Genomic DNA, 27,159 nt, shown 5'->3' on the forward strand with positions numbered 1-27,159 from the left:
TTGGCTTGAGGATTTTTTGCATCAATACCTGGGAGACAAAAACTGCCGGTGCCATCAAATTTCCTTAGGCTCATTTAGGAAAGGTGCCTTCTTGGGAAATCCCTAACAAAATCAGTAGTTTTTCCTTTCTCGCCGCTGGGGCATGCGTTTTCGGTTTGTCTTGAGACTTCCAGTGGGAGATTTACCCTGTAAAGTTTAAGCTGAAAAGGAAGTTTTCTAACATTTCCTCTGGAAAAACAGGGTGTTGGATGTTGGATACCTATTTGATTTGGTTCTCCTGGTTGACTGTGTATGTTTGCATGTGGGCTCCTAAGCACATGAGTGCAGACCCTGCCAAGGAAACCTGTCTGTGCAGAACAGAAGGGTGTTTCCTGAGTTACATGGCTGGATCACGTGGAGAGAAGTTTGTTCATGTTTCTGGCATTGTAGATCTATTGAGCACAACCGACAGTGCCATTGCTGTGTAATGGTTTCTGAAGTGTTTCTGTGGCATCCCGGCAGAACAAATGTATCATTCGTAACTGCAGTCTTCAGGAAAACAAGCAGGACTGTCATCTACACTGCATCTACATCTTTTTAGTCGCTTTTGTTTTCTTTAGTTGGGGCTTCCTGGCTGGAACATGTTGCTACCTGAGCAGTTTGGTCAGAGCATTTATTTTTGTCTCCTCAAAACAGGGATGTCATGCTATGCTTGACTCAGCACTGGCATATCTTATATGGAAGGCTGGAGGACAATCCACATTTTTTAGCTGTAATTTGGGCCCAAATGCAGGCAAGGACATGTTTCCTTTTTTTGCTAGAACAGGACACTTGTGCATCCTCCTTTGGCATGCTGTAGAGAAGACCTCTAATGCTGTGCAAGGCCTCTGTGTTTCAGGTGGAGAAGAAGACATGGGTATGAGCCAAGAAGCCACAACCTGGGCTGGGGATGGAGGCTGCGGTGGTGCCTGGAAATTAGTTGTTCCTCTCCATCCTGGAAAAGAGGATCCCTTCTTACTCACATGCTAGGTAAAGCTGGACAGCACTGCTCCATAGCAACACTCATTTCTCATAAAAAAGAGGAGAAAGATCTCCTGGCTTCACTCAGAGAGGGGAAAACATAAACGTACAAATATCCAGAGGAGTCTCACCGGTGTAGTACTGGAGTGAGGTCATCTGAATGACTTTTCTCTAGAAGAGTGCTTATAAAAAATGATGAGCTTTAAATAACCCAACTTCCTGTGCAGGAAACACTAGAAAATTTATGTGGTAGTCATCCCATTTACTGCTATTTGCACACATGCAGAATAGTGATCAGAAGTGACTGAATTAAAATAAGATGCTTCTTTCAAACATGCTTTCAAATTTCAAAACCAGTTTGGTGCTTGCTGGCCAGCAACGGTTTTGGTTGTCTTTGTGCCCCTACTTCAGTAAGTGCATTTTTCAAAGAGTACTTCTGTGAAAACAGCAAAATGTTGGAGCATATTCACGTGTGATGTGGTTTGAAAAAGCGGATGGGAATATGTGCCTTACAGCCGTACTCTCATCCGCTCAGGAAATCAAACCAGTACATTTGAACTACTGATTATTTCTAAGCAGCCTTTCTGGTCAGTAATAAAGTTTTGCATTAAACTCTAATTATGTGGAAGTCAAGAGCTATTTGCTAGAGTTAATAATGGTAATTTTTAAAATTGTAATTTATTAAATGGAGGCTGGTCAGCATTGTGTGTCACATGCTTTGTTCTGATGCCTTCCTCTGCCTGACAGTCACAGAACTGTTTTTCTCATAGAGCAAGTACAGGGGTCTCCTCTGCTCCTCGTGGGTGCTCTGTAGCAGGGTGGAGATAAGCTTGATGTTCATCTGTGCCCAGTGGTGACCTGGCAGCAGTGATGCTGGGATCCCTGTGAGGTTTGCCTTTTCAGAGACAAATACCTGGCCTTATCCATCAGGTCCCACACCTGGTGAGCTTCAGTGGGACCACTGGCCAGTTGTGTGCTGCTTGGCAGTTACAGGTGATGCAGGGAATGGGTAACAGACAAGTGCAAAGGGGATGACTTGAAAATTCAAGAACTATTTGCTAGGGAGTGATTTTCCTGGTTTCTATGGGGAGGTAAATGATGGTCACTCCCTAGGTGCCTCCAGTCTTCCAGTGACTGTTGCGTGTTTATTTTTTGGATGCTACTTGTAAACCAGCTACAGGTGAACAAAGCTTGTCGTCCAGAATCTGCTGAGTCTGATTAAAACCATGCTTTTCTGATAGTGCCTGGAGTATCTTTAAGAAACTGTGCTACCCCATTTGAAATCTCTTGCTTTGTACCACTTACAAAATGCGTTCACAGTAGGTGGTGGCATCAGCCTCCTCTTAGCGAGTGCAGATATTTATATTATGCAAAAGGTTTTCTCACTTTGCTGCATTCATATGATGACTGGAGATACCATTCTTGTTAGATAAAAAATTGAGTTTGACTTTAGAGGTGAATTCAAAGAGCAATTTCTATTTAATATATATAGCAGCAAATAGGAACAAAGCTGCTTAAAGATTACTTTAATGATGAATCATTATATGGCTCTCACCAGCCTGAAAAGCAATAAAAGTCAAAATGGAGTGTGAGGATTTAGTCGTTTAGAAAATGCATAGAAAGGGACCTGTATTGTTTAATGCTGCATCAAAGTAGAAATGTTTTGAGGTGCAAAAGTATCAAGTAACTTTCCACCCCAAAGATAAGAGGCAGCTGCTACCTATTGTTTATTGTTCCAGAAGTTTGCTAGCTGTTATTATTAAAACCCCTGACTGATTCTCCCCACCCCCAACCCATTTCAAGGCAGATGTTGTCATAATATTCTCTTTTAAATGCTATGATTTTAATAGTAATCCTAATTAAATGCTGTAACTTTTGAAAATCAGATTAATTTGAATCATCAGCCCAATGCAAATGCTATAATCATTGGAGATCATAAAATGTTCAAAGGATCATAATATTACTACAAAGCCGCAATGGCATGTGTCCAAGTATCTTGCTACCTTTGTTCAGATGATGTGGATTGTAATGTGTGCGTTTCTGCATAATGCAGCATGAATAGAAATGACGTGTTCCTCAGCCGTTTGATTTCACATTGTAGCTATAAGCCAACAAATACTAGAGAGATGACATCACTTCTCCCATCACTGAAATACTCATTCCTCACTGTAAATATTGTATGAATTCTGTGGTTTCTGCACAGTGGATAAAGGAGCAGATAGAGCTAGGAAGTTGTTTCATGCTGAAATTGCACTTTATTTATGAGCTAGGTAGTAGTGGACATCATACAGGTAGATCCACTGTCACCAAAAGTATTTCCAACCTCAGGCCACAGTCTGTGAACTTGGGTGGCATAGGACCTACTTCAGCTGGTTTGGTCTTCAGGCAGAAGTCATGCTTCCCTTTCCACCTCGTTTCCAGACTCGTACATTCCAGGAGCTGTGTCAGTTTAGAGACTGGTGGTTGTGTCAGTGGGCTTTGCAGATCTCTTGCTACTGCCTACTTTCCCACCACCTTAATTGTACACAGGGAGTTAGTACTGCAGAGGGAAGACTGGTACTGTGAGATTTGTCCCGTGAAACATTTTATATCTGGGACTTGCCCAGCAAGCTCATTTCAGCCAAAATATGGAATTCAGGAGTGTGTTTTCATGCCAAGTATGCAGCATTTGACCGTGGATGCCTATCTCTCTGATTTTTCAGCATATACAATGTTCAGGAGTCTCTGGGCAGACACGTATGATTTTATCACAGCTATTGATGCGAAGGCAAAAATAAAAAAGATTGCAGAAGCATATTAATTATCCACAGTTTAATGTATATAGTTGTTTGCAAACAGTCATTGTGGACATTGTTATCTGAAAGACTGTAATTTTAATGTTTCTGATGGGGGCTATTGTAAGTCTACTGAAATTCTTACAGTTATGGTTTAATTTTAATATGAACTTTATTTGGGAAAGCATGTATTTTTAGATTTTATGGTACCTAGTATTATGTGCTTGACTTATGGCAATAAAATCATAGTTGAATGCTGGAATGAATGTGAATATATATGTATCAGAGAGGTCTCTTGCCTTGATAATTTTCCTATTTTTAAATGCTAATCATTGCCTTCTCTGTTTTCTAAAATAATATGCAAATATAAAACCTCGTGTAAGTATGTAAGTCTAAGCATTGTGATGTGGGTATGGTAAATACTCTCTAGCACTCCTCAGTCCTGTAAGGCATGTGTGATTCTTAGAATCGTTTGGTCTCCTGATAATTCAAGCATATCCAGCCTTATTTAAAGAGTGCAGATAACTGGGACTGAAGGGTGTCCTGAGGGTAGTTGTTTTGGTGAGTAATTATTTCTGGTGAGTTAGGAAAAAAAAAATCCAATCTAAGTTTATTTACTTGTTCCATATGTTGAACCTTATTCTTCATCTACTTAATTAAGGAGACTGCTAGTAACGGAAATAATTTCCCATGGTGCGGACAAATCATTGTTCAGCCTTCTTTTTGCTAAAGTGATCATATAATTTAAACTCTTTCCACACGATCTGTTTTCAGGCCCTCAAGTCCTACGCATTCTCTCCCAGATTTTCACATCTTTTTGAGCCATAGACATCAGAGATGGCTATTCTGGGACAGCAGAACACCATATTCTACTAATATTCTCACTAACACCATCTGTAGAAGCAACAGCACCTTTCTAGCCTTGGGAAAAGTTGCTGTTCTTCAGACATCCAAGTGTGTCATTAGATCCTATAGCATCAGCTTGGCCCTGGGACCTCATGTTCCATTTATCTGCCCTGACTCCCATATCTGTTTCTGAGTCTCTTGGTATTGCCCCTCTATAAGTGGGGTAGATCATTCACCATTGCATTATTTGATCCTAGACAAATAGATTTGTGTTTTCCTGTGTAACATTGCCTGATCTTTGACAGTGTCTGGCAAATGAAGAGGTTTGAGTTGCTTGGCTGTAATTGCCTGAGTTTGGCAGTATTTATCACTTCAGCCAGTTTGGAGTTGCATTGGGCTGAGAAACTTCTCTCTAGGCCCAGTTAAAAGCACTTCCATTCGCTGATGGTTCCTCATTAAATTTACATTTTGTTGATTATCAGTGACTTTTAAAGTGTACGATAGTAATTTCATGTAATGATATTCTTACAGTCAGTGTGCGGTGTGTCACTGAGCTGTTTGCAAAAGAGCAAGCTTGCAATGCTGGCACAGCTGCTATGCCTGCCCTTCCCCTCCTCCCCTGGCATTATTAAGTGTATTAAAAATCATTTCAGGTTTATCCAAGAGGGCTGATTGAGGTTCCCATCAAATGCAGATACAGGGGCCTCTGCAGTTGCAACCATCTCTGTTGCTTTGTGCTTCCTACTGGCCATTGGACGATGTTTTCTGGGAGAGACAGAGCAGATTGCTGTTGAGGTATCCATAAAATCACCCATGACAAAGATAAAACAAATTACAGATTTTAGCACTATTCTGTTTCCCTATTCTTTTTTGTCTTTTCTTTGCGTTTCCTGCTGGTGTTCAATTCCATTACTTTCTTTTCATTCCTTAGGAGTTCAGTCCACTAGCAATTGATCTGTGGTGTTGATCTGGGCTTCGTGTCCAGGCTGGTTAACTATCTTGACCACTTACAATTGCTGGAGGAATATATCTCTTTGTGTTCCATCAAAACTCTCCTGTTCAGCTCCTTATCTTGCACAGCTAGCATCTAGGTCTTTTCCTTATCTTGATTATCTTTTTCCATTTTCTCTCCCCTGAGGTACTTCCCTTCCAGCAGGAATATGGAGTAAAACCTTTCCTCCTCCCATCACTCTGCTGTTGTGTTCTACTTTCCATCCCTTCAGTGCTCACCCTGGTATTTCTTTGTCATTTAGTATGCCTTGTCCTTATGTCTGGGACTCTATGATTCCACCTTGATTGCTTTTTTCCCCTCTCTTTTTGCCGTCTTCATTTTTTCAGTTTGTTCTTTAACAGTCCATTTATTTCCTTGACGTAACAATTACTGACAGCCTGGTATCCTGTCTCCAACCGTGGCAAATAGCAGATGCTTAGAGAATAATATAAGAAACAAGGTGAGAATATAATAACTCTAATATATCCTGCCAGCAGCGATTAGTATCGCGTATGTCTGACTGTGTTGTGAATGTGTTTAAGAACATCCCCAGGGGGGTATATAATGCCTAAAACTATGTGAGTGAGGAAAGGATAATTTTACAACATGGTAGATTTTCTTCTGTAGCTGCCTCTCTGCAAAATCACTGCCCTCTCCTTGCCTGGTGTTGCTTTGCTTAGCACAGAAAGACACAGCAGTGCTGTGTTTTGTTTCTGAGCCAGTCCTGGGGTTCATCTGCAGGGCTCCTTGCACCTGACTGAGCAGGAGCTGGTGTTTCTCTCCCATGGAGGCTCCTTGAGAAGATGATTGCAGAGTGTCAAGGTGAAGGGAGAAGGCCTTGCGTCTGGCTCTAAGCTCTTATATGACTGTGCTCCCTGGCAGATTCCTCCAGCTTTCAAGCTCTGGCCAGTTGTAACACAAATTAACACAGCTAGAAGTGGGATGTTGCAAAGAAATTTGCGAAAATCATGGCCAAAAAGTAGAAGGAGCTGCCCAGCTACTCCTCTCAGTGATTTGGAGATGGAGGGCTTCACGTAAGGCTGTGAGCATTATCATAGAATCATAGAATAACCAGGTTGGAAGAGACCCACCGGATCATCGAGTCCAACCATTATCAGGATATCGACTTTGCTATGGTGAGACATTGAGGTGTATGACAGCAGCCAAGGTGGTAGCAAGATGTTGGGGGGGAATTTGGGGATTTTTCTGTCTGCATCTTCATGGTTACTTTGGAGTTCATTGTTTATTTCCAGATTATTTGTTTTCTGAAAAATTTTCCAGTATTACTTTAAATCTGAAATGAGGTCTGAAATGTGTGTAGTAAGTAGAAAAATGTATTTGATTTTTTTAAAATACTGGGTTTGAAGTCGCATTGAAATGTATCTCTGTTAGCAAGTAGAATGTATTATCCAGGGCACTGAGCAGCTAAATCAGAGGAGTGATGTTGCAGGCATTAGACCTCTAATTACTAGCTCTTCAGTTGTGCACTTCCTTTGTTACCATCACTACTCCAGTAGCCAATACACTTACAAGTTTGATTTATCACCAGCTGATGGTCAGTTTTACTGCTAGCATGATTTTATTTGCAATTTTCTTCATATGATAAGTTTTCTTTTGTGGTTGTTGCTTTGTTCATTAGCATCTGCAAAATTTTTGAATGGAACATCCTTAGAATAACATATAAAAGACCAGTGGGAAGACAGAGGCATGTTATTGATGTGACTGGCCTTCAGCATCCAACTCTTCACTGTTTGACCTCACCAGTAATGATGAGGGTTCTTCTGTACATGTAGGAGAGTCCATAAGTCCTTACAGCTCCAAATGATCCAATGCATGCCATGCAAGTGTTGAATAAGATTGGATGTTTTCCTTCTTGTCTATTTATTTTCTCCTCTTCTCCAAGAAGTAGAGAAGTGCCTATAAATGAGTTATGACAAGTGGTCCTAACAATGGCTTTCAGGCCTATTCAGGAGAATAGGGTGAAGCACGCAGTGCGCCTTTCACAGATGAAGTTTCCAACTTTGTGCAAATTTGTGCATGCCAGAGCTCAGGAGTGTGTGCATATGTAAATTAGCTTGTTATAAATTCAGGGCAGAAAGGCTCATAATTCCTTTGATGCCAAAGGGAACTGTATCTAGAGACTCAGGGTAGAAATATGTCTACCGATATATGTTTTAGTTCTGTGTAAATCATCTGTAAGTATGGCACACTCTATTCATTTAGCTAGTGACAGTGTTATTTAGGGGCGATATGAAACAGTCACAAAGTAATAAGGACTACCTAAGAAGAAAATATGTGCTAAAGCTCTTGGGCGTCATGCTAATTTAAATAAAAAATGTGCTCTAGAGTATTTCTCTTAGAAGTCTTAATAAGATTCAAACCTTGGATGCTTAAAATTTGGTTTTATTCAAAATGAAGATGCCATGATTATTTAAGAACTTTTCAGCTCATTTTTATGTTGGGTTGATTCATTCTGTTCTTAAGAGAGTGTTTTATTGGTATCATAGCAAGAGGGACACTGTGCTTATCTAACGTGCATAAATGCAGTCCAGTGGACACAAAGGAAAGCACAGGGAGCTAACTGCTCATCGTGTTCCCAGTTAGGCTGATCAGCAAGGGGATGTTAAGCTGATATGGTGCACAGAAAAGAATGTAACTCTTCGTAAAAATAAATGTTGCAAAAAGGAATCTAACTTTATATTGAACCAAATAATAAATATGCCAAAGGGTAATAGAAGGCCATTTTGCCTGGGGAGTGGTGGTGTTATTGCCCCTGCTCTTTATTTCTCTAAAGTTTATTCACTGTTTGTGTGGACATTATACTGTAAAAACCCTTTGCTGAAGTGATAATCTTGTGCTACTCGTAAAAAAAAGTTTGGTTAGATTGGAGTTATTGCTGCCAACTTGCAGTGCAGAGGCTTTCTAGTCATGGTGAAAATGTTAGAATAAACAAGTCTTATTAACTTTAAGTAAACCTTAATATATTACAAGGTAAGTGTGCATTTTTAAAGTACTGGAATGTGGATTAGAGCATTATCACAAAAGAAGGTTACTATATTGACAATATCAGCCCATGGGAGTGCTGGATGAGTCCCCTTTTCAGCCTGAGAAGTAGTATTTTTTTTTCCAAGGTGAGATGAAATGTTTTAGTCTGTGGTGAGCGCTGCAAGTAATAGATGTTATTAACTGGAGATTTAAACTTTGTCCCTGACTGCTGCTGGGTTTAGATTTTACGGTAGTTCTCTTTTTATTTCTCTGACTTGTTTTGTATAGTTTGTGTTGATTTAGTCTGTCAAAGTAGGCTGGAGAAACTTGCCTCATTCTGGAGTTTCAATTAATCTTCTGAAGAGCTGTAGGAGATAAGGTATGGTTTTCCCTGGTTCTCTCAGCTGTGGCTGGGCAAATACTATGTCTTCCTGCAGCACTTCAGTAGGACTTCCTGGGAAGAGCAGATGTAGGTGCTGGGCTGGTGATGCTAACTTGGGAGAAGCGATACCTGGGAGGGCAAGTTTCTTCTCTTCCTGCTGGAGCAGTAAGCTCTGTGTGCTCATGAGGGTCCCTTCCATTGATACTTGAGCTCGTGAGACTCTTTCTTTCTCTCCTTACCTTTTGAGAAAATAGTTTCAAAGGTCACTTTTAAAAAATGTATATCTTATGGGGAGAGGATGGCTTGCAGCAATTGTTTTATTTTCCTGCCATGTAAACACTTCATTAAATGCATGTGATGATGTGTGTGAGGGAAGGTGAGAGGCAGTTCTGCTGTTGTTCCAGGCCATGAGAAGTCACCTGGGTATGGATTAACAGACTGAGGAGGAATCTTATTTCAGAACTAGAATCACACATTTTGGATTTCTTTCTTTAACCTTACATTTCTAAGTCTATCAAAACTTTAGGGTGTTGTTTCTACACAGTAGACTTTTTAGCATCACCACTCTTCCTGAGATTATAAAGAGTTTAACTGCCTGATTTTTTTTTTAGCATTTTGACATACAGCCCTTCAATGTTTACAGTTATTTTCACATTTTTGATATCACTGTTTTTATAATATATTAGGAAAGTTTGTACTTCGCTGATGAATGCAAAGTTCAGCATGTTGTCATCTAGCTGTTACACAGTGACTTGCAGAGCAGTATAAAATGATTGCACTAATCTCACAGGGTGTTTATGGCTTCTACAATACTGGCATTTGTAGGAGAAAAGAAAAAAGGAAGGAGAAATGTTTCGTGCCATGGAGTTAATTATGCTGGTGGCAGGTCTCCAATGGCTCTGTCTTTCCTTCAAGTCTGCTGCCTATTGGATGGCACGTGGCCACATTTTACTGTATGAAGCTTCCTGACCGGCATAGTGAGTCAGATCCATTGCAAACATCCCTTGACTGCAGCAATGGCATAAATAAAATGGCACGATGGAGAACTGAGCTGGTATCTGTGCCTGCCTCAGGAACATGTTTTCTGTTTAGTGTTCATGGATTTCACTTTCATGAGCTCCTTTTGAGAGGTTTGAAGCTATGACAAGTGTGGTGACCTGCAATAGTTGTAAGACAAACAAACACTTAATTTTTTTGTGTAGTGCTTTCCAACACTCTTCTACAGTGCCGTCCAAAGGATCTCTTATTAAGGCTTTACAAGCTTAGCTAGTCATGTAGCTTTAATGCTCTGTTTGTCATCTGGTTATTAGCTGTAGCTGAAAGAAGAACTAAATCCGGAATCCAAATGAAAGACTCTCAATATGCCTATAATAAACAAGCAAAGAAACAATCCCTATCCTCTTCTTACTTTCTAAATATTGTCACTCTATAGCTGCATCAACATTTTTCTGTACAGGCTATATCCTGACCTATGGATTCCAGAAGATAACCTTGATCAGGAAATGACTATCAGCCACATCGCTGCCCCAAGCAAGGATGAATTCAGAACCCTCTATAGAGCTTGCAAGTGGGTTTACAATGTTGTCTTACATTAATGCAGAAGACTATCTCCCAGAGATGAGTAAAAAGCTTGCTAGAAACACTCTGTGAATAATAATTATGAAGCTTTATTCACTTCTGATTTTTATTTTGAGATGTCTGGGAGAAAACTGCATGATGAGATAGATGGAATTATCTCTTTCGCTATGTGTTGCTCAGGGACTTCTTTTTTTGCTTCTGGATGATTGAGGAAAAATGAGAAAATACTTAAACTGAGAACTAGACTTCCTAATAGTATGAAAAGCATCCTGAGGGGCTGGATGTATGTTGTAATGGCAGTGGTTTATTTGAGGATTGGTAATTGAGAGGTCAAGCTTGAGAATCATGATGCAGGTTTCTAAAGAGAGTTCAGATTATTCAGGAAGACAAATTTCTGATGGGAGAGGAAATAGAAGATTTTTTTTTTCTTTTTAAAAAAATTATTATAGGAAGAGGTAGTACCTTTTGGACAACAGGCTCTGTTATCCTCTTCTTGTTTTGCACAAAGGTAGACACTGAAAAGACGAAGATCCAAGGATAAATTACTGCCTAGAGTTTTTCCTCCTGTCTTATTATAATAGCTGTTGCTGTACTGCTATGTAGAAATCCATTGCAGTGGCAGTGTTGGGATATATGTAATTCTGGAACTGCATTAGGTTTTTAATGACTCCTGAGGCTAAGTTACCTGTTTGTTAACAGTTCTTTGGCTATCAGAAAGGCTTTTGAAAGTGCTCCGGGTTTATAGGTTCTGTAATTCGTTTCCTGGGGTTTGGGGCAGTTGCTGCTCATGGCAGGGCTCTGCAAAGGGTTGAATTTTGGATGACACAGTTCGTTTCAGTGCAGTCTCTGAGGCTTGTCATAGAGTAGAACACCTACAGGTTAAACATTTTCCCAAGTTAGTAACTCTTACGTGGATGGGGATTGCTAGCAAGGAGAGCAAGGATATTGAAAAGGGATATTGTATGTGGATTTAGCAAATAATAACTACACAATATTTATGTAGCAGCTACATCCTGTTAAATACCTTTGAATATAATACGTGACATCATCTCTTCAAATACCAATTAGTATTTCACAGTAACCTCAGTGGCTGAGGTGGACTGTGAGTCCCAAGCTACTGAAGGGTTCCTTAAATCAAGACGTTGAGTCTTTCAGAATAAATAGGTTTACACTGTGTGATTATTAACAGCACTGAATAAATGTGTGAAATCCCAGAAGCTGTGTGCAGTGTCTTACCCAGAAAGGTCCTTGGTAGCTGTGAAAACTGTATTGACAATCAGTGAGGGGTTATGTCCTCAGGAGCCACAATCTCCCTACGCATTATATGAAGAGGAGGAAGGAAAGAGAGGAGCTGACCTTCACTGCAGGAATTTCTCAAGTTTGCAGCTGAATAGCTGCCAAAGCCAAATGGAGAAATATCTCTCTTGTCCCTCAAAACAGCTCTGTCCCGCTCTGCGCTACATTTGAAATAAGGCGATAACTGTTTTCTGTCTTCTGATTGCACTCAATGAAACGCATAAATGCTGGCAGGATGAGACCGAATATCATGTTCTGAATGTGCAATGGTCTTTGTTCTTGAGAAGCTTTATTTTATGATTTAATTATTGTATGACAAGGGTTTGTCTTTGCTCATAATAAGAAGGCAATTTAATTGCATTCTCAATTTTATAGGCAGGATCTAAACAAGAATTACTAGAAGGTGTTTCTCATAATATTGACAATTCATCTTCTGTAGCACTTATTTATAGGCATTTCATGGCTGACACAGATGTATGCACAGAAATAGTACACATTTATAGACTGTCTGTAGTTTAAGGCAAATAAGCAAGCCTTGCCTTTAGTAGAATATTTTCCTGCATAAGGACTCAGTGGATAATGGTATCTTTGCTATGTGTGAAGTGTATGGGTATGACTCATAGTGTCATAAATACTACGGCTATTACAGTGAGCATCCAAGTGAAATTACACAAAATTATATATTTGCAAAGGTTCTTTTCTCTAACGGCCAAACTTCAAAATAGAAAGCTTTATTATGCATTTTAATGCTTTTGAACTACTGAATGTTCTTGCTGGCCCACTAGACAGTTTAATAGGGCTCATGAACATCATCAATAATTCATGTGTCTCTTAAACAAGGATGAGGTACTTGTTGTTCAACTCTAATCTGAGCATATGATATCGTGAACTACGATAGGATGCTCAGGAGCATGCTCGGTGCTGGCCCGTGAGCTTACAGAGCTGCAAGGTTCTTGGATTTGAACCCCTTCTGGGTGGTGCTCCTGAACAAGGTCTGTTCCTTTTTGTCCTCACCACAACTATTCCTTTTCCTGAAAGGGAGATGATTATTATCTGAGGATGTGGTGAGCTCCCTCCAGTGTGACTTCCCTGATGTAAATGGTGTAAATCATTCCCAGCATATGCCTGTACGTGCTGGCTGGGCCGAAGATGGGAAACAGATGGTCCAGGTGGACAGGCACAAAGGAAATCTTGTCTGGGGTATGTGAGGGTGCAGGTGGCATTAGCAGCAGAGGAAGAGAGTGTTAAAGTGAAATGTACTGTTCCAGTTCAAGACAACTGAAAATCCAGGATATATTAACTGATATTTATGAAGAAACCCAATGATATGTGATTTTTCTTTTTCTTTAGAAGTATGTCTTTGACTTTTTTGGGGGGCTTTATTCTTATTTTCAAGTATTGTGACATCCCTTGTTATGCTAAGTACCACATCCAGATAGAAGATTTTAGATTCAAAGAGGATGAGGAGGATCAAGGGTGAGTACAAGGAAGGCTGTCCCCAGGGCCAGTCCTCTTGATGTGCCTCAGAGAATCCTACGGGCAGCGTTTGCTGTCTTTGATCTCATTTTACCATTGGAGACTTGAGACATGCAAAGTATTGAGGCATGATATGTCCAGGCTGCGCATCTCGACAGAGCTGAGAAATCACTGTGAGTTTCCTGGATAGCAGCCTAGTCTTACCTTCATCCTTTAGTTTTGTCACATTTGAGCCATATTCAGGTGTTTCAACAAATAGAATAAGAAACAACAGAGAGCTCAGAAATTGAGGGTGTAGTGTTCTTGTACAGGTATTCCTGAAAATTGTTAACAATGTTATTTTTCAATAGAATTTGTTGCACAAAAAGCAGTAACTTGTCAGATAAATGCAAGAAAACAGTATGCGTAACCATCCAAATAAGAGTTTTACTGTAGGTGGAATGAGTCCAAAGTCAAGACCTTCTTGTCTCTCCGTATTTGAACTTATTATTCTTTATCAGGCTTCTAGGAAAACTCTCATGCTGACTTCCTGAGATCTGTGTTTGCTGTCTGGATAATGGCCAGCTTGTGTCCCTTCTTTGTTCAGGATCTGTAGTGTGCAGAACTCCACGGCTATGCAGCTTTCAGGAGTCAAGCCACAATCTCCAGGCAACAGTGAGCTGTGCTTGTTTGAAAGTAGCTTTCATGCAGTTAGCTTAAGGGCTGGTAATGCAGCATGGTGTTGCGTCCTGCCAGCACCATGTCTGTGTTCAGTGAGCTGGGGAGAAGCAGGAGTCTGTTCAGCTCTGTACCATCCTGACATTGCTCAGGGCTGAGGGAGATGCAGTTTCACCAGCACTGGTGCTGTGTTCCGTGTGCCTTAGGCGCAGGGTTTCTAGCAGAAATAGGCCTGAATAGCTGTTTTTCCATGCAGACTACAATGAGGTTTGTCTTAAAGTGCAGCTCATTCTGGATGTATTTTTTCAGGTCGTGAACGTTTGAAAAGAAAGATGATGGTTCTTCGCTTCCTTCTTGCTGTAATGATGGCATTGAGATTTCAGCTTTTCTCTCAACTGCTGCATTTCAGTGATCTCTTTCCTCTGGCTGGCTGGAGTGTTTGAGCTGAGAGTTCTGACTCTGTGGTGAAAGATCAAATAATGGAAGTGGCTGACAGTGATTCCTAGCCATCTTGCACTTATGCTTTGGAGTGGCTGCTAATAAGTAAAGGTTGGTTGTTCCATACCAAGGGTTACCATGCTTGATTGTCTGGGAGACACAGCCTGAGCAAACCCACTTTATCATTAGGCAGTCAGCAGGGCATCTGAGATCAGAGCTCACGTACCGCACAGGACAATGTTCATCACGTGAAAGCTGGAAATCCAGGCATTTGAATCTGTACATCAAAGCCTGTTTCCAAGATGTTTGAATCTGACATGAAATGATTGTGTGTCCCCATTGATTGTGGCTGAGCTTTGAGCAGTGCTGCCTCCATTGCCTCTTACATGTCTGGAGCTGCGGCTTGTGCAGTGGTTCAGGTTGTGTTGCTGTTGCCCAAGCTGCTCATCGCCAATGAAGTAGCTCTGAAATGTGACTGGATGATACCATTTCATAAAGATTTATTTTACCCGTACTTCCCTCTCTCATGGCTGTGACAAGTGCTGGAGTCCCTCCAGACTGTCAGTGGGCTACAGCATGGGACCCTCTTTTCAAATCTGTTTTCTGCTTTATTTCTTAGTGTCGTGTTTTGTTTCCATGGAAACTCCCCAACCTAACTCAAATTATAAGAATGTCAGGTGCATAAACAATGCTGTCATTAAAGAGCATCCTCAGCTCTGGACGGTGGCTCATCATGTGTCCTACCAGGCAAGCAGTGTGGCAGCAGGAGATGCTGTGTGGCCACCAAAACAGTGGGAACCTGCAAGATTTTGTAAGTGCTTGTGAAGCCACCTCTCACCCCTGGAGAGGCGTTTTCTTTGAGTGATGTTCCTTAGTGCTGTTGTGCCCATATCAATTGTATCCACAGGAAAGATGGAATATTTTGCCATCAAAAGGATGTGCTTGAGTTGCATGTAAAAGCCTGTCTGCAAAGTATATTGAAAAGAACAAATTTACAACAGTAGTAAAAATGTTAAACAGAAAATATCATGTTTCCAGGAAATATGGATTAACCATGAAGTGTACCTTGGAGAGAGGCATTAACTTCTATCACTGAGCATGGAAATATGCCTAGGAGATATCCTGGAAACTTTTGTATCTGTAGTGCTCTGATGAATAAGAATGATTGATTGGCATCAATATTTCCCATCTGCTTGCACCCCGGCATAACATAAACTGCTCATGGCAATGTCCTCCTCTTTGCAGTCTCACTGCTACTGTTATCATTTAAAAAGAACATCAGTAAGAGAAAAAAAAGCTTACTTTAATGATGTAGAGACAAAAATATGGTGTATGGTGCCTGAAAGAATATTTTTTTCCTTCTGTCTTTGTGAAGCTTTACAGATACTTTTATATTGGTAACCACTTTTTGTGAGTGTCACATTTGCAGGACAAAACCACACGTTAAAGAGAATTTGCAGCCCTTTAGGGAAGAGGTATTAGACTGAGATAAAACGTGGCTCTGCATCTCTCTAAAAATAAGATATTTGCATCTGTACAAGGACTTCAATTTTGGTAGCTAGGAATAGTCTAAGCATCTTCATTGTAATTATTAAGAATTACTGACTTGCACAATTACTGCTTTAAGAGAGATGTGAATGTACATGGCATTTCAGAGGACATGGAGAAGTGAAGAATTTATTGCTATTTAAAAAAACTGGAGGAGTTTACTTGTTTGCTGGCAAATAGCATAGGAATTCAAGAATTGCCAGGCTGGAGAAGGATTCACACCTGTGTTGTTTGGTGTCTCTATGTTAACAAACACTAAGATCAGACACTTAAGAGAAATGGAGGAGCCTTTTCTTAGGAAAGGTGAGAGAATTTCTTCAGCCAGTGAAAGCCGGTGGGTGAGAGAGGGAGGACAGGAGGAATGCAGAACAGGTGTTATTTTTCTTATCAGTTTCTTTGTAATGGTTGTCACATTACTTTTGAAAAACCCTAAAAGAAAATCATCGGTTTGGAAAGTGATCAGTGCCAACATGTTGTTTCACATAAATCAGCAGCTACTCTGCTTTACTAATGTGAAATGTTGGTGCTCAGAAGCTCCTTTCTATATTGCTAGTCACACATCCATAGCCTGTGGACTGCCTTGGGACCCCCTGAACTCAAGGAGGGGTGTGTGTGTGTCTCATTATTTATTCACTGGGTCTTGGATTCTGTTCACATAGCAGAATCAGCCCCAAGTCCTGCATCCTGGAAGTTAGGAACAGCAGAAGTTTCTGCAGCGTGTAGTGGGGTGGTCAGGTCATGGCTTTGCTGATCATCTGGTTATATCATGCAAGAACAGTAACTTTTTCTGGAACTTGCAAAATGGCCACAACTCTGCATCTTAGAACTGGGTTTGTATACCAACTAAAATGATCTTCCATTTTTCTTCTGTAATACCGTAGCCATATATTATTCTGCAATGAAAAGGAATCTTCCCACTCAGTGTAGATCAGCTCAATTCTTTTGCATCTTATCTGTAGTATCTGTCAGGTTTTCATATTGGCTTTTTATTTGTCATTAACTTATTGCATTGATTAAAGTAGGTGAGGTAGCATGTACTTTTTTGCATGAACACTGAACTGGAAGCCTAAAACTGGGCTGTACTATCAGGTGCAGATATTCCTTGTTAACAGTTAGGTGTCAGCGCACCGTTGCTGATTGCTTCTTTCATTGGTTGGGTTGTGAGCACTCCTCCTGGGTGCCAACTACCATTTGGCTGTCATTCTGGCCTTGATAAGTATTTCCTGCTGCAGAATGCTATTGGAATAAGCTCTTAACACATCTTCTGGTCCTCGGGAAGCCCTGTTTTCCACAACCCATTCTCTTTTGAAGTCTGATTCAAAGCCTATTGTAATCGGTGTAGTCTCCTATGCATTTTAATGCAGTCAAATCAATGGTCATGCATTTGGTAACAAAGAATATTGCTTGCATCTGCAGGGTGGGAGGATTCGATGTTAAGAGTACCATGATGCTGAATGGGAACCGGGTGTCTTGCTGAAACCCAGCCACATCTAAGCTTTGGCTTTGTGCGACTGCACGTGGCCCTTGGATGTACCTGTGGGGGAAAGGATTATTGCTCCTGTACACCCTGCTGATGAGGTGGCTGCCTAGACATTCACCCCCACTCTGATGTTAATATATTTTTTAAAAGGATTATAGCAATTTGTAGAGGGCTCAGAAAATTTCTGCAAAAATGACTGAGTGTCCGTAAAATTGCATTTTTAAGGAGAGGCTCAGTCTAGTTAAAATAAGGTTAAGAGGATTTATCAGAATATCAGGTACTTATCAGATACTTACCAGAACTATGACAGGAGATTTATGGTCCCAGGAAGGTTTTCGAAATAATAGGCGAAAGTAGAACTATATAAATCAGTGGACAGAAGATAAAATTAGGCTAATATGTGTTGGAAGAAGCATAACCCCCCAAAATCTAAAACCGAGTGAATCTTAACCACTAGAAATCCTTGGGAATATAACAGTTTTGGAGGTCAGCACGTTACTGACTTCCAGGGTAGCTACAGGAGACTGATTAAAGATTTATGGGTTATACTACGTGAAAGACGCATCAAATGTTTAGAGTCTCTACTCTTGGCCTTAAAGCCTAAGCATTTGGCAGTCACTGATGTGAGTGAGCTTTGGCACAAACTCTTTCAAAATCACACCATTAGCTGCTAATTCCCGTAAGGATCTAGACTCCATTGTCCAGGATTTCTCTGGGACACCATAATTTTAAAAAGGATTATTTTGCTTCACTGGTTTGATTGAATTTTTTTTATAACTGTCCATTATTTGAAAGTGATATTTCTTATTGTATCTTTTTGCTGGAGTAGGTTTAAAATATAATGTTTTTAACTCTATATAAAATTATCTTGCTGATCCTTACAAACGTTTTCTCCCAAGAGCAAAATCTCTAGCTAAGTATTCTGGGTGAGTAATGAAACTGTCTTTAAAAGTACCCCTTTGAAATGCACATGTTAAGTAAGCAAAGAAAGGAAGGATGGGGAAGAATTTATTAATTTTCTTTCACAACTTTAAGCTATAGTGATCTTAGATGTTGCCCATGCATTTACTAGGTATAAAATTATCAGAAATATTTTCTTTTTCCCAGATTTTACTTCCCTTTAAACAACTGTAATCAGATTTACAAGTCACTATGATGTTGCAAATAAGGTTTTGTACCAAGATCACTGTTTGAAATTATACCTAGCTTTGTTGGCTTGGTTTTTTTTAATACAGCATTTATGATGGTAGGACTGAATAAATGTCCTATGCATTGATGTCTTATGAGTAGCACTCTCGGTTTTTAGTTCTGTCAATACCATGCTCAGCTGAAAGCACTGTCTGTGTAAGGGTCTCATTCCAACTCTATACATACAGATCGCGACCCATAACTGTGTGGCAGCAGTTTGTCCTGCATTTTCCTTAAAGGTCTGTAAATTACATGCTTTGGAAAGCAGAGAGTGATTTTGGTTTTGAAACACAATGTTCTCAAGGCAGACTTGCATTGGGAAGCTGTAAGCTGCCTTCTTGCTTTGGAGAGTTTTAAATTCACTAAAAATCTTTAAGCTCCGGTAGAAGCAAGGACATGGGTCAGTGTGGCAGTGTCACAAAATCCAAATGGATGACATTTTAATGCCGAGCAGAACTGTACTTCTGGAAAATAATAACAGTGCTTCACCCTGCTCAGTCTCCTTCCAAATGTTTCATTTGCATTAATAAAGGTTTGGGATGTCCTTGTATGGTTGATGCTATTAGTATTGCAGACCAGTGCTTTTAAGATAAGAACGCATCTGTTGAAGTACTGCATATGGCTAATATAGGAGTAAGAATAATATAAATTTAACTAAACTGGCTTAATGAGCCCACTCCTGCTGGAAAAACACCAATAAGCATAGAATGAGACAGAATGAAGAAGCAAAGAAGCTCATCAGATAACAAAACCACTATGTGCTATCAGTCTTTGCAGAGAAACTGCCCCAAAGACACTTCAAGACGCTGAAGTGGATGGAATCCAGAAAGGTAAGTTGGAATAAAGGATTATGTGCATTTAGAAGAAAATGGCAAGCAGAATTAAATCTCAACAGCGTATTAGTGTTTTTGAGTTGCTCAGTATATATTATAAAGCTGAAACGCAGCCACTGGGTTATCTGGAACATATCTGCAGCTGGAGCAATGGAGTGGTGCCTGGGAGCATACGTACTGCTCTGGTGGTGGCTGTGTGGCATGAGTGAATGAACCAGTGATCAGAATATCTTGCAGTTTTATTAGGTGTGTTTAGTAATTTCCCCTTCCAGTTTCCATCCTTCTACTTTCCATTATGTTTGGATAAAACCTACCCTTCCCTTGACAAATGTTTGTTCCTTGATGTCTTTTATAGCAGTTATCACTCTTGCTGTTTTTTCTCAAGTATTTGTTGCAGGAGAACTTCAGGGGCTGTGTTGTTTGGGAATTCTTTTGAGGCTGAAGAGGTCTTTTTAATGTTTACCTGCACTTACTGTGCTAAAATCTTGGGAGCTATTTTCTTCCTGTGATTTCAGTAGGTAGTGGTAGTCTTTGCAGAGATCAACAGCCATTTATTCAATTGTGCTTAAAATCCAATTTTCCCAAGATTTTTATAATTTAAAATCTGAAGCATCGAAAATATAGAGTTTTTGTGCTTTTTTTTCTGTACAAAATTCTACTTTTTCTCTACTTTACAAAGCTGTCTTAGCCTTCTGGGAAGATAAGGTTTATGTGCCAAGAATTGATAATAGGTGATTCATAGGAAATTTCAGCTCCACTTCAAAGAGAAATCCTTTTGATTTGGGGTGCCCATGTGGAGCTAGCTGTATGGTGTTTCATCCCTAGGGTTATCTGTATTGCAGACACCATGCAAACATTTATTTAGTTTAGTGCTACCACGGGTGCATCATCTTTTGTACTTTTTTTTGAGCATGTTTTATAACTAAAGCATCTGTCTGAAGTCCTTACTGCAGAAGAGAGCAAGATAATTTTCCCTAGTTTGTGTACTGCAATATCCTTCCAGTGTATGCTCTGTTCTTATGAGTCCACAGCTTCTATTTGTCCTTCATATTTTGTTTTTATCCAAGTCCATGAGGCATTTCTTAGCCTGCAGCTACTGTTCTTCAACTGCTGTTTTGTGGACGGAGCTGTAACAAAGAGTGTATTTCTACTGTCAAAGAATAAGAACATTTTCCTACTGTCAGTCACTAATAGGGTTTGTTTTATTCCTGAAAGCGCGTAATTCAGAAATTGGAGTCATCACTTTGGGATGAAATTTGCTGTGCCAAACATACTTTAGCTTCCGAGAGTGTATTTTGCAATTGAAAAAGAAAAGGCTTCTTGGTTATGAACATTAGTTGTTAAAGTTGTAGGATACCTCTATTCCTTTATTTTGAAAGTTTTTTTTCTTAGAAAAATAAAAAAAATACTTCTGAAGAGGGCAGTCCCAGTCAGTATGGTCCAAGCCTTAGCCTGAGGTCATTGCAGAGTGAAGAAAAATGTTATTTCTCAAATTGTTACTGTTTTCTGGTGTTCTCTTTTATTCTCGCTGAGCAGTTCTTTAACTGATAGCCTCTCAAATAAATCCTTATATTGATTTGAACGAATCAGCTGCTGTTGTGGATCATAATCGCTGAGATACAGTGTGATGTGTGATGTTGCTGTTTTGTTTTGTCTTTAAATAACATAACCTCCACCTTCTTGTGAGCACCTGAATTTCTGGCTGCTGTGTCTGACAGCACGGCTGTGGCACAGGGAGAACGCGATGGTCACTGTGGGAGCTGGGTGTTGCCTCTCTGTCTGCTGCACGAACTGGGGCTGAGACGCTCGCAACAACTTGCCAAGGACGCAGAATAATGGAAATAATTTCTGAGGTTTGGAGTCTATTTATAACCACAAAAAAGTGCTTTTTAAAGGCAAAAATTGCATGCAATGTCTCCTGTCAAAATCTCACACATCAATGTCAAATTCTCCTGACGTTGACAAAATAGCTATTTCTGCATGGAAAATGTGACAAAACTGAGTTTTGAATTTGCTGCTGATTTTTGTATTTGCTGCTTCCCTTGGAATTAGCTCGTTGCTCTGGGAAGATGTTAATTTTAAGCTAACAACTCTAAAAATGGGTGACTTTTCCCCTCAAAGTAATCTTGATGTCGAGTTTTTATTAGAACTGTAATTTACTCTTTATGAAATACTTATCACAGGAGCCAGGAGGAGAACTGCGCATAACAAACTATACGGTCAGGTATACAAAGCAGTAAATTCACAGCCTCTTCCATGACTCTCACCCTGAAGCCCCTAAAGATGTCTTTGGCCTCATCAATGCAGCAGAAGGGAGAAGCTGTTGCTATATGCGCTGTGTGAGTACTAAGGGAGTCAGTTTGTCATGATGGTGTTGACCAGTACATGATGTGCTTATACTTAAAAGACTTTCTCAAGACTTTTGAAAATTTCCATTTGTTTTACTCAAGGATAGGGGGGAGTAAGCGTGAAGGACAGTGGAAACCAAGTAGGTATAAATGTTCTGTGGATGTGGTCCAACTCTGCATTGATATTGATAAAAAAATAAAAATGTAGGTTATGATCCTGACAGACAATAAATTACTGACAGCTATTTGTTTCTGAGCCCAGCCGCTTTTACATTTAATTTCATATCCTGAGGGAACATCTCTACAGCAGATCAAAAATGTTCAGAAGTTAATGGTCCTTCATCTGCAAGATCATTTCCCTTTTAAACACATACCGAAAGCTGTCCCTTTGGAATGCAACATCCTCAGCTTCTATTTTGGAAGTCCCTATGTGGAAAGGTTCAGACTCAGTTTCTCTGAGAAAGAAATATCTCAGGACCTGCACAACTTTCTGCTCCTCTTCCCTCTCAGCCTCGCTGGAATCAGCTGCTTCTGGCTGATGTTTCTTGGGAGAGGCAGAACTTGCCAGGGAGCTGTTTGGAAGCTTGCCTGTGCTCACCCTGAGGCTGATATTTATCCTTCCTTTGCAGGCACCTGTCTATGCTTGCTTGTCTCACGGGTCCTAGTCAGAAAAAATCCTTTATTTGCATATAGGTAGAGTTGTTTTTTTTTTTTTAAATGGAGGCTTTGCAATCTGTATCGGTGGTAATTGTGAGTTTCTTTTTTCTGTTCTCTCTCTTTTGGCAGCCAACTTCTCCTTTCAATGAAAAGGGTGCATTAGTATTTGTCATATAGATCAGGCAGGCAAGAGGGCGAGAAAGGTGGCTAAACATACCCTCTTCTCCTCAGTAAGTGTGCATGTTGGTGCAGGCTCTGCACGCTTAGTTTTCTGTATTATGTGCTGATGCATGGCTCCAACTGGGACTGTAGGTATGGCCCAGGAACACCAAAACCTACCAAGCACCACACTCGCAGCTTAGGAATTATAATTTTAAAAGGTATTACCTCAAACATCTTGAGGGTGGAACAGTAAAAGGCAAATGGAAGTGAAGTTTTTATAACAGTGTGGCCAAGATGGCTCATCTTGTCCTTCAATGCGTGAGCAAAGTAGGATGGAGTGCGGATGTGATAGAGGATCTTTAAAAAGGATGCTGCTAATATGACATTAGCTGGTTCCAGAAGGATGTACATGGAAATTAATTCCTGGAGAGCAGGTTTGATAAGCATCTTGAATTGTCCTGGGCTTGACTGGGAGCTGGTGATAGTTAAGTGTACTGCTGCGAGGTTCAAATAAAGGTTTGTCCCTTACATGATTTTGCTGTTCCGTGGATATGTGTGTCTTGTGGCTTTCAGTGGGAAGAAGGCAAAGCGAGCAGATGATGCTGAATTATACAGGCAGCAGTGCATAATCATATTTCTCATTCATGGTGGAGGTGGATGGAATTTCTGTAGAGATATATTTGAAGTCTTCCTCAAATATTTTTAATAAAATGATGACTTGGTGATTTCAAAGCAATCGGTTCCTCAATCTGTTTGATTACATGTGGCAATACAGAAAGCAGGACGTTTTCAACATAAAAGTCTGCACACAAGTTTTGAAGCTCCAAGGCTTATTGTAAATAGTGTGGAAAAACAACAAGCATCTTAGTATGTGACTTAAGATGCAATCTTTCTTTCTGCATATTATCCATTCCTTGTTGATTAATTTCTTTTATACAAGGAATTCCAATCTGCCACAGACGACTGAATCCCAGTAGTAATAACTGGTACAGATACATTTATCTGGCAATAGCCCCACAGCAACCTATGGATTTTTTTATGCTGTAATAAAAGCGACTTTAAATAAAGGAAAAGCTGAATCCTGTAATCCTTTGCTCATCTTGAAGTGAAATTCTTCTGCAGTCTGTGAGACAGCTGCTGCATTAGGTGCTAACTCTTCATGTGCTTCAAGGAGGAAGCACAGCATAAATATTTGTAGCTGTGAGTTGAGTCCTGTTGGTGTGCAAACATCTGATGCTGGGGCCTTCCCTGCTTGTTTGGAAACTTTTTGGCTGTGTGAATCCCTTGTGCCTGGCTTAAATATTGCCTGAGATCAATAGAACCCCTCATTTGAGGTCTGTGGTGCTTTGTTTTACTGATCCAGCTGCTCTGGAGCTTACAGTCTTCCTCCTGGTTGTGGCCCTTGACCCACTCTAAGCATTTACAGACCACAAATGCAGACTCCATAGTCTTTTCTTTAGAAAACTGAGTGGCTTGGTTGGAAAGTAGATTTCCAATACACAAGACAGGTATAATAAGACAGGCAACCTTGTAGGTGCCTTCTGCGTCGTGTGTGCCGTATCATAGTGCATTATACTCCCTCTCTCACAACATCACAAGGCTGGTCTCATTGTCCTACTAACACAGCAATGAAAGGATGACTTAGTCGCTCTCTTGACCAGTAGATCTAGGTCAGAGTGGAGAACTGAATTTACTTTCTTCCAAGGCTGCTGAAATGGTGATGAGCAGTGGGCGCAGCGTGTTCCAGGCTCTGAGTGTGCCCAAGGTGTCTGAGCCCTGCAGCAGTACAACCAAGTGCTACAGCACTACCAGCCTTGCAACTTGTGGTTTCACAACTGTCTGTAAAGGACATCATGTTCTTAAGAAGTAAGGATGTGAGAACAAGGAGTTAGTGCTCCTAACCTCTGTGTTCTGCTGTAATTCTTTTTTTTTTTTTTTTTAGAATTTGGAAGAGATGTAACCACAGTAGGAATAATTTACCTGTTTGGAAGGATTTTGTCTCAGATGTTTTTAGAAGATGGAGAAATAACTTCTCATCCCTTGTGTGCAGTGGATATTCCATTTGTATGTGACATTTATTACTGTTTTGCCCCACTCAGTTTATTTATCCCAGATGATGGGTCTTCTGTTGCCGTCCTATAAATGGTTGTATGTCACACAGAATTTTTCTGCTATTACAAAAAAGGGAATGTTTCATATTTGTTGTCGATGAAATATGTCGTAAGTTTACATAGCTATTTAAAATCCATTATTATTTTCAAGAGAATTATTCTTTTATTTTGGTGTTATCACTTTTGATAATTATACAGTCTAAAGTCATCCCTTGATTAGGGGATGGCATGGTAACTCAGTTGCTGCACAGAAGTTATGCTGATTTTTGAAATATGTTTCGTTCCCTAAACCAATTTGGAGCAATGCTCCAGAATAACTTCACTGAATGCTGCGGAATTGTGCCTGTAAAAGCTCATCTTTTATAACTGCTAGAGCAATAAGAAGCACAGCTAACACCTGTAATAGAAGTCATCTTCATGACTGAGTGGTAAAACTTGCAAGGACTTCTCTCACTGATGACTATATTTAAATGGATGTGCCAGTGTTGGGCATTTAAATGATGGATGGCTGACTGCATGTGCTGCCAGTGCTGGATACCAAGGAGCTGAGCTCTGAGAATGAAGTTTCATCCACTCTCGTATTCAGTTATCCATTAAAAATCTGATTTTATTTGATCTACATTTGAGCTGATCTTTAATTGAAGTTATGTTTTTAAAGAGAGAAAAAAATCACATTCAATGTAATTCAGTGTGGCACATCTGTTGCTGTTCCCATTTAAGCCCTAAGCTTTTCAGTACAAAGATGTTTACACATCTAAGAATGTATCCATGCTTCTGGTGCCAGGATCCTTCCTTTATTTGCTCATATTTACAAAATGTAAACATTTACAGATACTCCTGCAAGATATTTCCATATTGCAGGATGCTATGATAATGTCTGTGTAAAAATGTGTGTTAGGTGTTCTCTGCAATGACAAGTTTAAAAATTAAATTACATAGTTGTGTCCATCTTTTTAGGAAAGAAGTTTTGATAAATTATTCAAGACTCTTCAGAATTAGTGTTTAATAAATACTGGCACATTCTTGTATGAAGTTAGTTCTCTTATCTAAAGTTGAGCTATAAAAAGATATAGACTTTTAACCAGAGTAGAACTGATGAATCCATAATAGTCACTTTAAATGGTAGCTCACATTTGTTCGAGCTATTCTGCAAAATATGTTACTCTTCAATGAGAGGTGCTCTGAATTTGAGCAGCTGCATTACAAAAGCTTGCATACCCACATGATTAATATTAGCAGGGTAAAGCGAGTGTTTATTACCTAGGAGGTTAAGAAGGATCTACTCTCTCTTTTTTGCATGGCTTCTTGAACAGTGGAGGCCATCACGTTCCATCTCCAAAGCAGGAATCCCTATCTGAAAATGTCAAAATTGAATTTGACACTTCTTTTGGGAGTGAGTTTCAGAGATTGGTTATAAGTTTTGTGTGAAAGGGAATTCCACTGGGCTGGAGGTGTGTGTTTAAATCAATGTACATGTCAATGCTTGAGTGCTGAGCCAGACTGACAGCACAACAGCAATGAAGTGGGTTTGGGACAAGAAATGGAAATGAGCACAGGCATATGGAAAAATAGGCAGGGAATGCTCAAGCAGATGTGGGAAACCAGATATCTATCAAATCTACTTTTCCAGTTATGGATGGTCAACCAGTCCGCATAGCTGCAGCCTAAGCTGGGCATGAGAAAGACGAGACTGGGAGCCTGATTGCAAGGCAGTTCTGAGCACTCATGAGTTGGGGAATGAAGTACTGCCCTTCGGGCTTTGTCCTGTGGTGGCTCTGACAGCTGCCTTTGACCCACAACCAGCAGATTTTGAACTGAACAACTGAGAGCAACAGACTCCAAACATGGTAAATGTGAGACTGAGGAATGAGAGACTGCTGATTCCTGTTCATTTATGTAACTCAGAGACCTCATTCTCAGCATATCATGTTGAATGTTTTGCTTTCTTAAGTGTCCATGGAACAACTGGGCAAACAACTGGCCGTGTGCCATTATCCATGTGCTCTTCTACCGTGATTTATTTTGTTGAGCCAGCCCTCTCCCTTGTACTTTTGCTCCATAGTTAACATCTGCACATGGAAAACTGAGAGAAATGCATTGCAATATACTGGGTATGTAAGAGAAAGTATTGGCAATGGTTATGGGATCTGAATTTCATAAATACCCTCTTTCTATCCTTCCTTTTTCTTGGTTCAGATACTATGTAATTGGACTGCTAGTCGTTGGAAAACACTTGTTCCCCATGGACAGCAAAAGGAACTACCAGTGTGGTTTTGAATACCAGCAGGTCACCTCAGTTTTCCTACTGCTATGAGGAGTGTCCTGCCTTCATCACACTGGGGTCCTGCTTTGGTTTTAATAGTTCCACTATGCTGCACTGCTGACACCTCCTTCATGTGGATGTTCTTGC

The 27,159-nt window shown here is 40.2% G+C and overlaps 1 protein-coding gene across 5 annotated transcripts in view; it reads left to right on the forward strand.

Annotated features, from left to right (window-relative positions):
* HTR2C (5-hydroxytryptamine receptor 2C) overlaps positions 1–27,159 on the forward strand; it is a 215,870-nt gene that overhangs the window by 12,278 nt on the left and 176,433 nt on the right. Inside the window, exon 1 of one of the 5 annotated variants that reach the window (XM_069867448.1) lies at positions 920–1,008. The exons of the other annotated variants lie outside the window; for them this stretch is intronic. The gene's annotated coding sequence lies outside the window, so the exon portion shown is untranslated. Of the gene's footprint in view, positions 1–919; positions 1,009–27,159 lie in introns of those variants that run through there. 5 annotated transcript variants of the gene reach the window in all.

This window comes from Phaenicophaeus curvirostris, chromosome 13 (assembly GCF_032191515.1).
Source record: "Phaenicophaeus curvirostris isolate KB17595 chromosome 13, BPBGC_Pcur_1.0, whole genome shotgun sequence".
In the NCBI taxonomy this organism is placed as follows: domain Eukaryota; kingdom Metazoa; phylum Chordata; class Aves; order Cuculiformes; family Cuculidae; genus Phaenicophaeus; species Phaenicophaeus curvirostris.